This window comes from Phascolarctos cinereus, unplaced genomic scaffold, assembly GCF_003287225.1.
Source record: "Phascolarctos cinereus isolate Bilbo 61053 unplaced genomic scaffold, phaCin_HiC Scaffold_5;HRSCAF=322, whole genome shotgun sequence".
Classification (NCBI taxonomy): domain Eukaryota; kingdom Metazoa; phylum Chordata; class Mammalia; order Diprotodontia; family Phascolarctidae; genus Phascolarctos; species Phascolarctos cinereus.
In genome coordinates, this window is record NW_027555958.1 from 448,777,853 (window position 1) to 448,791,173 (window position 13,321).

Below are 13,321 nucleotides of genomic sequence, written 5' to 3' on the forward strand. Positions count from 1 at the left end.
CATGTTAGGGTAGGACTGTGCATGAAGTGTCCTGCAGTACTGAGAAGAAGAAAAAACATTCACAGAGAATGAGAATTTGACTGTAGATAATCCAGTAAGTAGATAACCAAAAGTGACTCCTGCCATTTTATCTGGACTGTGAACAAGGGCAAACATGACTTTTGACAAAGTGTCTGGGGCAGTATTAACTAGCAGCTCATTTATATAGTGCTAACACACACACAATAAATGTGTGAGTTAGAAAGGACAAGGATTGGTATTCCCATTCCAAAGAGGAGGAAATGAAGACTTAGGAAAGAGAGTAACACCCAAGACCATGTAGCTAGTACTTGGCACCACCTGAAGTCAAATGAAGTGTCATCCTCTTTCCACCATACCATGCTGATATAGGACTACTGAGGTTTATCTCAATGTCAAGTCAGAAATCAAGGGCATAGACTCAGAATGTAAAGCTAGGAACAAGGATCCTTGAAGTCACAGAAATGAAATCCCCATGTACTGAGCACTCAGCACAGTGACTACCACATAGTAGGTACTTTATGAATGTTTATCAATTAATTGATTGGTAGGTTGCATTGAAGGAGAAAGAGGGGGGAGAAGGGAGAGGAGGGAGGAGACAGAAGAGAGAATGAAAGGGGGAGAGAGGGGGAAAGGGAGAGCCTTTTCCATTGGCTTCTCTGTATCCTTAGACAAGTCTCTGCTCATCCATATTATAGGGATAAAAACATTCATACTTCTATGTTTGAGAGTTGTTGAGAAAAAATTTAGGAAGACGAATCTCCCCTTTCCCCTAATCTCTTCCCAGCCCCCACATCACTTTGCAAATCTTTGTAGACATATGGGTTATTATTGTTGTTGTTATTATCATAACTGCCATGATACTCCCCAGGAATCAAGGTGATCATGATGACCTTGACCTTGCTGCATTGTGTGATGTTGCCAGACCCTTTGAAGCCCTGCTTTAGTGAGATGAGCAGAAAGATCCTTAGGACTCCTAGGGAAAGGGGTCAAAGCTGCCACTAGCCCTAGAAAGGGCACTAAGCCCCCCTCCTACCCTGGGAATGCCTACAAACAAAAACAGAGAGCAGACTCCCATCCTCGGGGTGTTCACTCTCTGAACTGGCCCTTAGGCTGTGGCTGAACAGCTGATTGCCTTGGCAAGAGGAAAAGCAAGAGTTAAGGGAGGGAGACCTTGTTGGGGCTGAGCAGTGATCTTCCCAGGCACTGATGCTTCCTTGGTAATCTTCCTATGTTTGGATAGTCATTGGGAATGTCTCAAAGTCTCATAGCCTCATAGTCTCCTGTGTCTTGGGCACAGAGAACACTGAAGGGCTAGGCCACGATGAATGGCATCCACATCCAGCTGCATCCTTAACCACCTTCTGAGCTCTTCTTCATGGGCACAGGCAGGCCTGGGGCACAAGTAGGAGGAGACTCCATGTGGCCGAGGAGAACAGCTTCTTTGTAGAATCTTACGACTGGAAGTGAAGATACTAAAATCTAATGTCATTTTACAAGGGGGGGGGAATAGGGATTTCCTTCCCATACACGGCTCCCATCTCACTTGGCACAGATTCCCAAGACATTCACAGGTCTCCCTCCTCCCCAAAGTCATCATTTGGGATGACGAGGCTTCATTAAGCACTTGGGGGATTGTTGGCCAAGATCACAGAGTCTCAGAGTTAGGACAGACCTCAGGTTAGCATCCAGTCTAGCCCTTTACCAGAACAAGAATCCCCTCTACCTCATGTGGGACAAGTGGACATCTAGACTTGCTTGAAGACCTTTAGTGATGAGGGACTCCCTCCCTCCCAAAGTGGCCCGTTCTACTCTGGGACAGCTCCGAATGCAAGGAAGGCCTCAAGCCCAAGCTCCTTCTTTCAAGTTGCCCTCATAGCTCTTAATTCCGCTCTGTGGGGCTAAACAAAACAAGACTGATTCCTCTTCCAGGGCATAACCCTTCAGACTGAGGCAGCTTTCATGTCTCTCCTTTGGGGTCTTCCTTTTCCCCTTATCCAGGAAACATCAACTTCAACTGATCCCATTGGGACCCAATTTGGAATCCTCTCACCATGCTGATCACCTGCTGTGACTGAACACGGTGGGGTTTGTCAGTGTCCACTGTTACTACACTGTGGTACTCTGATTTGTATGCATCTTTGTGTTCTCTCTCTCTCTCTCTCTCTCTCTCTCTGTCTCTACTCTCTCTCTCTCTCTCTCTCTCTCTCTCTCTCTCTCTACTCTCTCTCCCTCTCTCTCTCTCTCCCTCCCTCCCTCCTTCCCTCCCTCTTTCTCTCCCTCCCTCTTTCTGCATCTCTGTCTCTCTCTGTCTCTACTCTCTCTCTCTCTCTCTCTCTCTCTCTCTCTCTCTCTCTCTCTCTCTCTCTCTCTCTCTCTCTCTCTCCCTCCCTCCCTCCCTCTGCCTCTTTATCTCTTTCTATCATTCTGTCTTTCTGTCTCCCAATTTTGTTTTTCTTTCAGGAATTTGTAGAGATCGGGAGTTCTCAAACATGACCACCAGGTGGCAAAATAACTCAGAATCGTAACACGCTAGATTGTCAGAGCTAAAAGGGATCAAATACATGGAATGTCCAAGTCAGTAGGGAGAGATCTTAAAACAGGAAATGGTGGAGCTAGGAATGTTAGAGTCTAGAATGGAGGTCAAGGTTGGCTTTGACCCTATAGCCTAGAATGTCAAAGCTGGAAAGGACTTCAGAGCACAGAATGTCAAAAATTTAAGGGATCTTACAACCTAGAACAAAGAATTCCAGAGCAGAGAGGGACCTTAGAAACTAAAACAGAAAATGTAAAAGCTGAGGTTGGAGGAATAGCAAGGCGAACAAGAATTTTTAAGTGTCTACTACGTGCCAAGCACTGTGCTAAGTACTTTACAAATATTACCTCATTCATTCAACCCTATATAATCTAAACCGCCAGTGCTGGGACAGACATTAGAACAGAGAATGTCAGAGCTATGAGGGGCTTTAGAACAAGAGAATGTAGGCACCTGGAAAAACCAGACTTTAAAGACCAGGTTGGTGAGCTGAGATTCAGATCTGTCCATATGCAACCCAATGGTCTGGAGCTATAACCTTCTACTTTATTCATTTGAGCGCTACTTTGATAAATAATATATTGTGAGGAAGCAAGGAAAGACATCCTGCCAAAGGAGGTGACATGTACATATGTCGTTATATGCAAAATACATAAAGGTTAATGATAGGGGGGTTACACCTAGAGGGGATGGCCAGAGGCATCGTGTAAATGGTGGTCCTTGAGCTAAATCTGAAAGGAGACTAGGGATTCCAACTAAGAGGCAAAGGTGAGGGAGGAAGGAGAGATTCCAGGCATGAAGGAAGCAACCAGTGGATTGGCATGGAGATGGTGTGGAATATTATCCAGAAGAGTGGTTTGGTTCCGTTGGTGGAGGGGAGGAATGTGTAATCAGTCTGGAAGAGTAGGTTGGACCAATGACCAACCACAATTCCAAGGATTCTGGAAGCAACATGCTGCCCATCTTGGTTTAGAAAGCTGATGGACTCAGATGACCAACGGAAGGTTTCTTGCTTTTTTTTTTTAACATAGCTAACATAACTATATTTGTAATGGGTTCTAGTTTTCTTGCCTTGTCAGTGGATGGGAGAGGGGAGAAGGGAAGGAGAGAATTTAGAAAATAAAATTGAATTGAATTTTTCAAAACAAAGAGACAAGTAGATTGAGGCCAGGTTGTGAAGGGTTTGAAATGTCAGACAGGGGAGTTTGTGTTTGAGCCTGGAGCTCAGAAGAAGCCACTGGAGATTATCATTTGAGTTATTCATACCCCAAGAGGTGGAGGCCAGAACGGTGCTAGGAGAAACTCACTCTAGCAAAACCAGGCATCGGTCTCTCACCTATAGCCAGAGTGAATTAGTAAGGTTCAATCCTTGAACACCATCTAGTGGCTTAATCCAATATAGCAATGCACGGAGCCAGCTACCTGCCTCAGATATTGACTTGCTGTGCACCTCTAGGTAGGTCACTTAACCACTCTGAGCCTCCATTTCCTTATCCAGAAAATGAGGGAGTTGGACTTAATTGCCTCTAAGATTCCTTGCAGGAATCTCTCTTCCTATTATTTAGGCTCATTCACGTATGTCCAATAAACGATTGATAAGCAAGAACAATTTAAGCCTAGAGTGACCCCTGGTGGCTAGCCTGGATATAGCACACTGAATGACTAATCTGCTGGTGTAACACAATCCATGTCAAAGAGAAGCTATTGTCTATTTCCTGAGTATTACGCAAGGTAGTAAGAGCTCCCATTTGAGGTTGGGAAAGCATTGCAAATATATTGTCTCACACAGGAGCTTCATTACAAGACATATCCTCATTTTAGAGATGAGGACATTGAGAGAAGTAAAGTTGGCTATCCATAGCCTGTATTTGAAAAGAACTCAGAGCAGTTGAGGATGGGAAGGATGTGAAAAGTATCGACAAGGCAGTATGAGCAGGATTTGAGGGTGCTTGGATAGGGGAGGGAGCAGGAAGGATGAAAAGATGGCTCCCCAATCTCAGTAGTCTAGCTCCACCTCTCAGCATCGAAGAGCACTGTCTCTATCCCACTCTCAATTTCTACTAGAAACAGAGTGAGGAAATTATAGAACCCAATTCTCAGACATGAGTCTTATCCAACTAATCTGAGTATCTTTCTCATTAGCAGCCACCAGCTCCGGTACCCTGGCACATTCAGACCAGACACTCCAGTTACTTCTGCCACACACACACACAGGAGTCCTTGTACTCCCAGGGACACTGAAGTACCTAAAATGATAACTAAATGTTATATCATAATGATAATGTACGTTTACCATCACCCACCCAAAGAGAAACTGGAGCCAACTGACACTGAAACAGAGTTGCTTCACCTTAACAGCTCCTTAAAGGTAGGGGCTCTCTCATTTTTGTCTCTACATCCGTATCTAGCATATTGCCATGAACATAATAAATGCTGGTTGAATTTAATTACATTGAAAGACATAGTTTGGATTCTTCTTGTGCTCCTGGTCACTTATCCATGTATTTATTGAATAGGGATGTTTTTTAATAGCCTAAGATGCCAAGCACTGTGCTAGGGATATGGAGGCAAAAATGAAACAGGCCCTTCCCTCAAGGAGCTTACACTCTAAAATAACCTTAGTGAACTCTACTCCTGAAGGTGGCTCCATCCTACCTTTCAGTGTTGGAGTGAACAACATGTATACAGATAAATAAATACCTAGAGTAATTATTAATAAAACAAGATAAAGAGTAAATATAAAATAATTTCTGGAAGGAGGATGATAACAAATGGAGTAGGGGAGGGAGAAATAAAAAGTTGAATTTACTAGTTGACTCTTCAGCTGAACTTTAAAGGAAATTGTAGGTACTAAGAGACTGCAAAGAGGGAATACGCTCCAGACATGGGAGAACTCCCAAAGGTGGGAAATGGAATGTTGGGTATGAGGAATCACAAGTAGGCTGGAATGTCTGGCTCTATGTTCCAATCAAACTGGCCTTTTCAGCGTTCCCCCTCCCAAATAATAATTCTCATTTCTGTGTCCTTTAAGAATTTTTATTTTATTTCTTTCAGTTAACAAAAATCTATTTCCTCTTTCTTGAATATCCCCCTTCTTAAAAAGAAAAAGAAAAAGAAAACTCTTGTTGTAAATGTGCATAATGAGCCACAAGTCATCAGCCATTAAAAAAAAAAGTCTCAATACGCACCCTGAGCACCACTGTGCTGTTTCTTCAGACAAGAAATGCAGCCCTACTACTCCCTACCTGTGTGACCTTGGAAAAGACACCTACACCCCTGTGGGCTTTGGTTTCATCACCGATAGGATAAGCTGATTGGACATAAAGGACTATGGAGTCCCTTCCAGTTCTCAATCAATGATCCTATAATTTATGTGTGAATATACTATAAACCACCCAAACAGAATTGGGGAATGGATGAAGAGTTTAAGAGATACTTCAAAAGCCTAACATGGCATTTGAGTAGATGTTATTGATTAATGCTCTCTACTATTTGGAAATCTGCTGAAGATTTCTCTACTAAAAGATGAAAGTTTTTTAACTATCCTCAACTTTCTTGATCTAAAGGTGAAGAAAGTAAGAAGAGGAATCTGGGATCTAGACCTGATTCTAAGGGAGGGAACAGAGTGGAATCTTTAAGAGTGGAATCTTTAATCTGTTTTTAACAAGATCCTCTAAAATGTATTGTTAGTGACTATCTAGAAAAGGAAGCAATGGTCACAAGACACCAGCAATGCTTTATCAAGAACAAATCATTTCTGACTAGAATTTCTTTCCTTTTCTTTCTTTCTTTTTCTTTCTTTTTTTATGTTTAGTATTTTGTTTTTCCCCGGTTACATGTGAAAATAATTTTAACATTCATTTTTAAAATTTTAAGTTCAAATTCTCTCTCTTTCTTTGTCTTCCTTTCTTTCTTTGTTCTTCCTTCCTTCCTTCCTTCCTTCCTTCCTTCCTTCCTTTCTTTGCCAGTTACTAGACTGGTAGATTAGGAGAATGCTATATAGTTTACTGAGATTTGATCAAGATATTTAACAAATGTTTCATGCTATTCTTATTTAACAAAAAAAAAAGATGGGAAAATATGAGCTATATTCATATACTCAAGTTATGTGTATTTGGAACTGGTTGAATCCAAAGATAAGTCATTAACAGTTCATCAGCTTGGAAGGAGATCTCCAGGGGAGTATCTCAGAGATGTGAGCTTGGCCCTGGGCTGTTTAACATTTTGATCAATGATGTGGATAAAAGCATAAGGCACATGCTTATCATATTCATAGATATCACAAAGCTGGGAAGGAAAACTAATAGCATAAAAGATACAAGAATTTTTTTCTGTCTAAAATATTAGTCTGAATCTAAGAAGATAAAATTTAACAGGGATAAGCAAAAAAAAGTCTGACACTTGCATTCAAAAAATAAACTTCAGAAGTACAGGATGGGAAAGGTATGGCTGGTTAATTATGCCTCTGTAAAATACCTGGGGATCTGAGCAGGCTACAAGTTCATATTGACAATATGATATGGAATTAAAAAGAGCTAATTAAATCTTCAGCTGCAGTGAGAGGAATAGCATCCAAGACTGGGGAGGTGATAGTCCTACTACACGCTACCCTGATTAGACCACATCTGGCAGATAGGGTCTAGTTCTTGGTGCCATATTTTAGAAAGGATATTGAAAAGCTGGGGAGAATTTAATGAGCAATTAGAATAATGAAAGACCTTGAGCCCAAAAGTATTGGGATTTCCCTCATCAAAAGTCTTCAGGAAAATTCTGGGTGACCCCTATTTGGTGCAACATTTTTGGGAGTTTACATCACGTGCGCCAACATCCATATTCACATATTAACACAAACAATAAACATGCACACAGTGCTCTATGGAATTAACCTGCTGTCCATCAACAATGCAATATCGAAGTAACAGCATGAAATCAAATTAGGAAATAATACCAATGAGTTTTAATGCATCAACATATAGCAAATAATTCTGCATAAAGCAGTCATTCAAACTTGCTTATAAACACATCATGCCACAATGAAATTCAGCAATAAGCAAAATGCATAATAACATCTTAATCGTAGTATCAAATAGGGAATAAAGCCAATATAGCCTCTTTACATCTTCAGATAATAAATACTTATGGAAGAAAATAATCATTGAAAATAACATGGCTTCCCCAAAATATTCCCCAGAAAACAACTCCAGAGTCAGCATGTCAAACTATATCTTTGACCAAAACAACCAAAGTTTGAAAAAAGTTGAGACTAAAATAGAAATCTCAGTGCCTTCAACCAGGCAAAAAAATCTTTTAAGTCATTTTAAAACCAAGTTGGCCAAAAAACAAATAAACACTGTCCTTTGAAATCACTCTTTTAAAAAAAATTATCCTGGCACTCCAAAACCTGAAGCAAAACCTCGAGCCTGAAGCAGCCATTCCAATTTAAAATGTGAGTTCAGTAAAGTTTTTAAAATTTTAAATTTAAAATGTGAAGCCAGAAAAAAATTCTTTTAACTGAACTACAAAAATAATTGGCCTCTGAAAATTGAAAACCTGTGGTGAGAGGCAACTAAAGAGTAAAAGTTGGGTCCAGGGCTAGTCACACTGAAATTACTATTTCAGAAAATACAATGGGAACACTTGAAGCAAAATACACAACAATTTTTGGACCAGGGCTAAAATTCCAAAGCTTTAAAAAAAATCAGAAAAACAAGGAAAAGAAAAATTCATTCAATAGAAGCAACCAGGAATCATTAATGCAAAAAAGTTCCTGTGGATAGGCCTCCATGTGTAGAATAGACACGTGGTTGGTTGCTGACTAATATGATTTCTAGCATTTATATACCACTTTGAGGTTTGCAAGGAATTGTATATATATTCCTTGCACCAATCCTGGAGTCAAGAAGACCTGAGGTCAAATCCAACCTCAGATACCACCTAGCTATGGAATCCTGAGCAGGTCACTTAACCCTGCCTCAGTTTCCTCATTTGTAAAATAAGCTGGAGAAGGAAATGGCAAACCACTCCAGTATCTCTGCCAAGAAAACCTCAGATGGGGTCATGAAGAGTCAGACACAACTGAAAAAAATGACAGAACAGCAGGAGGGCTGCGAATGGGTGACTGCTACTTCCCTCACCTTCCTCCAAAAGGGATATTGAGCTAAAAGTATATCTATCTATTAATGCCTCAAATATTGGTAGTCCAGTATGATGTTTGGAGCTTCCTGCTCACTCTCAAGGGGAGGGTAATACTTAGCTCATTAACATCAACTTAGTTCCCTCCCACCAAAAGCCTGTTACACAAATTACCGTTGTGATTAACTCAAAACAAAGGCATTTACTGAAATGTAAGAACAGTAGCAACAAAACACTTCTCCCCATAAACTTGAGCGCACTTATCCACAAAGAAGTGAATACACAGAAACATCCAAAGTGGAGAAGAACACGTGTAGAGTATACTTGTGACCAAGGCACTCATGAGGAGGGGCAGCTTAGATCAATCAATCAGTAAATCAATAAACATTTATTAAGTGCCTACTATGTGCCAGTCACTGTGCTGTGCCCTGGAGATTTAAAAAAAAAGGCAAAAGACAGTCTCTGCCCTCAAGTAGCTTACAATCTAATGGGAGAGACAACATACAAATGAATATATGCAAAGGAAGCTATACACAGGGGGAAAAATAGGCTACAATTAACAAAGGAAAGATGCTAGAATTAAGAGGGAAAGGCTTCCAGTAAAAGAAGGAATGTTGTTTGTTACTTAAAGGAAGCCAGGGGGATCAGCCATCAGAGAGTTAGGGAGAGCTTCCTAGGCATGTGGGAAAGCCAAGGGAAATGCCTGGTGCTAAGAGACAGAGTCTTGTTCATGGAACTCCCTGAAGGCTGGTGTGACTGGATCGAAGATTACATGTTTGGGAGCAAGGTATAAGAAGGTCTCCAGCACAGCATGAAGGCAAGGCCACTAATGCCCTATTCTACACCCCCCCCAACTTTGGTCTCCGCCACCAAATGCGTTTCTAGGGTGGATGTTGCTTCCCAGCTTGGCTATAATTACCCTGCCTCCACTTTGAGATTAGCTGGTATCCTGGCCTAGGGTACTTTTATGCACTTTTAAAAGAAAAGAAATAAAGAAGAGCAAAAACCCTAGGAAGAGTGGGAGTCTTGGACCTAGGTACTGCCATCTCTCAAGCAGGGTACAGCTCTAGGTGCCAGATTCTTACTTCTTGTTATGAGCCTGATTTGGACTCCATCATTGGACTCTGTTCCACTGGGCATTGCCAAGGGCTTCTACTACAAGATGCCATTGACAATCCAGAGCTGGAAGGAGAGAAATCTTCCTCTCTACCCCTCCTCTCTTACTGCAATTTCCAAGAGCTTTTTCCAAGCAATTTCCAAGGGGAAAAGTGAAGGCTGAACTCTAAAAAGCTTAGTTCTTCCTCCATATTTGCCTCTCTTCTCAGCTCCTTCATAGTGGGGCCAGCTTGTTTTTTTAATGAAAAAAGCATGCAATATGGGAAAGCAAAATTCTACCTTGATGACTTTCTTCCAATAAAATCTCTCATCCATACATGAAAACTACTCAAGATTTCTTAAGAGTTCCTTATTAGTAAAATGTACCAGTAATATGTCACAGCCTGGTCACAGCCACCATGTTCCTCTCTATGACCTTCTAGGTGATGGTCCTTCTTAATTACTCAGACGATGTAGTATTCCACATCTCATGGCCACATAACAACAGTGGTAGAATATTGGTATTAAAAAGATGGGGGTAGATAGGTGGCACAGTGGATAGAGCTCTGGCCTTGAAGTCAGGAGGACATGAGTTCAAATCCAGTCTCAGACACATGACACTGACTAGCTGTGTGACCCTGGGCAAGTCACTTAACAGTCTCACCAAAAAGCAAAAAAAAAAAAATTAAAATAAAATAAATAAAAAGATAGACCTTTATTTCTGGGAGAAGTTTGGGGTCATTAAAGGAGCTATGAAATTTCCTGAAGACAATCCCACTTTCTTTCCTGCTCCTAATTGACTGTATTTGTCCTGCCTGTTCTAAAGATATGCAGAGATGAATACATTTTATAGGTTATATCCGTATAACAGCACATCACAATCTGAGCAATAAACATTCTTCATCCATTTGGCATTTTCTGTGTGGATGACCAAGCCAAACTTTTGAGAAGTTATGGATCTCTACCAGGAAGCTCTTCAGTGTTCTGAAGTACATTACAGTAAGCACTTCATCTGCCAACAGGCATGTCTGGAGGGTCTTATGAACCAGAGAGAATCCCTCTTCAACTTGGGCTCTACCTGGGGCATCCTATAACATGGTGTCAAATACTTTTGATGATCAAATCAGTTGTATGATTTGAATGATGTCTAGAATCAATCTTATGAGGCTTAACCACTCCTAATCTCCCTTCCTCTTTCCCTGTTAGAGTTTTACAATTGGTTTGTATTCTAAACCAAGTGTTGTCTTTGGCTACCTGCTCTTCAGGATACCAGGCCCTTTCTGGCCACCCTCCTCTGGATACTTTCTAGCCTGTCAATGTCCTACGTAAATCGTGGCCCCTGAAAACTGAATTCAGTCTTCTGGATGCAGGCAGAGGACAGGAAACTTTCCTTTTCAGGGCCTTTCTTAATGCAGATACAACTCTTGAAGAACGCAAGCTCCCCACAACATCCCTATGAGGCAAGTAGATCATGAATCATTTTAGAGTTCCCTCTTTACAAAAAAGGGGAGAGAAGGCCAGTCTTGGGAGTGCACGTCAAAGTGTTCTTTTTTCTATACCACTAGCTTTTCGTTTCATGGGTTTGTCCATTGGGTCAATCCAACTTGGGAGGGTAGAAGCAAAGAGAGAAGGAGGGTAGGATCCCTTGAATTTTTGTGTGTATAGTGGATGGTATGGATCTAAGAAATATGTGAAGTTCAACATATGGGAGAGATGAGGCTGAACAGTTCCAAGAAACCCTTCCACTATAGAACCAAAATAGAACTCAAAGGCAGTATCAAAGAAAAGAGAGTGTCAGGGCTAGGAGAGAACTTGGAACATAAAACTTACAATGTGAAAGAGAGGGACCTTACAATCTAGAACACAGACTATCAGAGCTGAGAAGGACCTTAGAACACAAAATGAAAAGTGTAAAAATTGGGAGGGAACTTCAAACATACAACAGAAAATGTCAAGACTGGCTTCCTATTGACTCTAGGATCAAATATAAACTTCTCAATTTACCTTTTTTTTTAACTTTTATTTTTAGGCAGTTGGGGTTAAGTGACTTGCCCAGGGTCACACAGCTAGTACATGTCAAGTGTTTGGTCGGAGGCCGGATTTGAACTCAGGTCCTCCTGACTTCAGAGCCAGTGCTCTATCCACTGCACCACCTAGCTGCCCCCTCAATTTGCCCTTTAAAGCCCTGCTCAACTAGCCCCCACCTAGCCTTTCAGCCTCATTGGACAGTATTCTCCCCTCTGCTTTCTGCAATCAAGTCCCACTGGCCTTCTCACTGTTCTGCTGTTCTGGATTCTTCTCTTCTGTCTTTCTCTCCATCCCCCTTCTCTATGATTTTGATAGGCCATCTCATGTGCCTTCCTTACCTCCTTCATTACCTCCTCTTCATAAAACCCTTCTCTTCCTTTAAGACCCAGCTCAGGCACCCTCTTTTGCGTAAAGCCTTTCCTGATCTCCCTAACTGTGGCCAGTGTCCTTCCTCCCAAACTCCTTGTATTTATTTAACTAGTGTGTGTGTGTGTGTGTGTGTGTGTGTGTGTGTGTGCGTGTGTGTGTATGCCTCTATTTATTCACTACGTGTGTGTGTACATGTCTATGCTCTCGAACACATGAATGGGTGTTTATATATAGTCACACATATAACTATCTCTCTCTAATATCTATCTATAGCTATCTTTCTTTCTATCTATACTTGTGTGTGTGTGTGTGTGTGTGTACTTGTAGTCTCCTCCATTCTAATGTAAAATCTTTGCAAGTAGAGATTATCTCACTCTCTGTCCTTGTATCTCCAGGGCCTAGCTTTATGTCTGATGCCTAATAAATACTTGGTTAATCGATTGACTAATTGGCCTTGCAATGTCAAACACAAAATGTCTGAATGGGGAGGAGCATTGGGACACAGAACATGGAATGGTAAAGCTTGGCAGGCCTTAGAATATAGAACACAATTTCTCTGAGCTGGGAGGGACCGCAGAACACAGCATGCCATAGATGTGCCAGAAAGCCCTGATTCCAGTTTGTGTTTTGATGACTACTGGCTATGTAGCCATGAGCAAATCACTTAATTTTTCTGAGCCTTTGTTTCCTCATCTGTCAAACGGAGATAAAAATTGCCCCTTTCTCACAATCCTGGTTGCTAGGATTGAATGAAGCAGTGCCTATAAAGTGCTTCCCATATGTTACCTATGAAGGACAAGGACTTAAAAGACCCCCTCCTCCAAGCCCTTTATTTTATGGATGGGAAAACTGAAGTCTGGGGAAGATGAGTGACTTTTCCAAAGTCACAAAGTGAATTGATTGCAGAGTTAGGACCCAAACCCAGTCAACAGCTTCCCAACCCAGTGCATTTTGCTGCCTCCATTTATAGAAAACTAGTTATGTCCTTTCCAGCTGGGCCTGAAAAGAGGGCTTCTTTGCCATGTCTGAGTCCTACTTCCCTAGAATGGCTCCAATAAATAGCCCAGGCCTAAGGCTTCCATTAAAGGACAGGAAGCTAGCACTCCCAGGAAGTCCCCTGCTCACTATTAACTCACCTTGGTT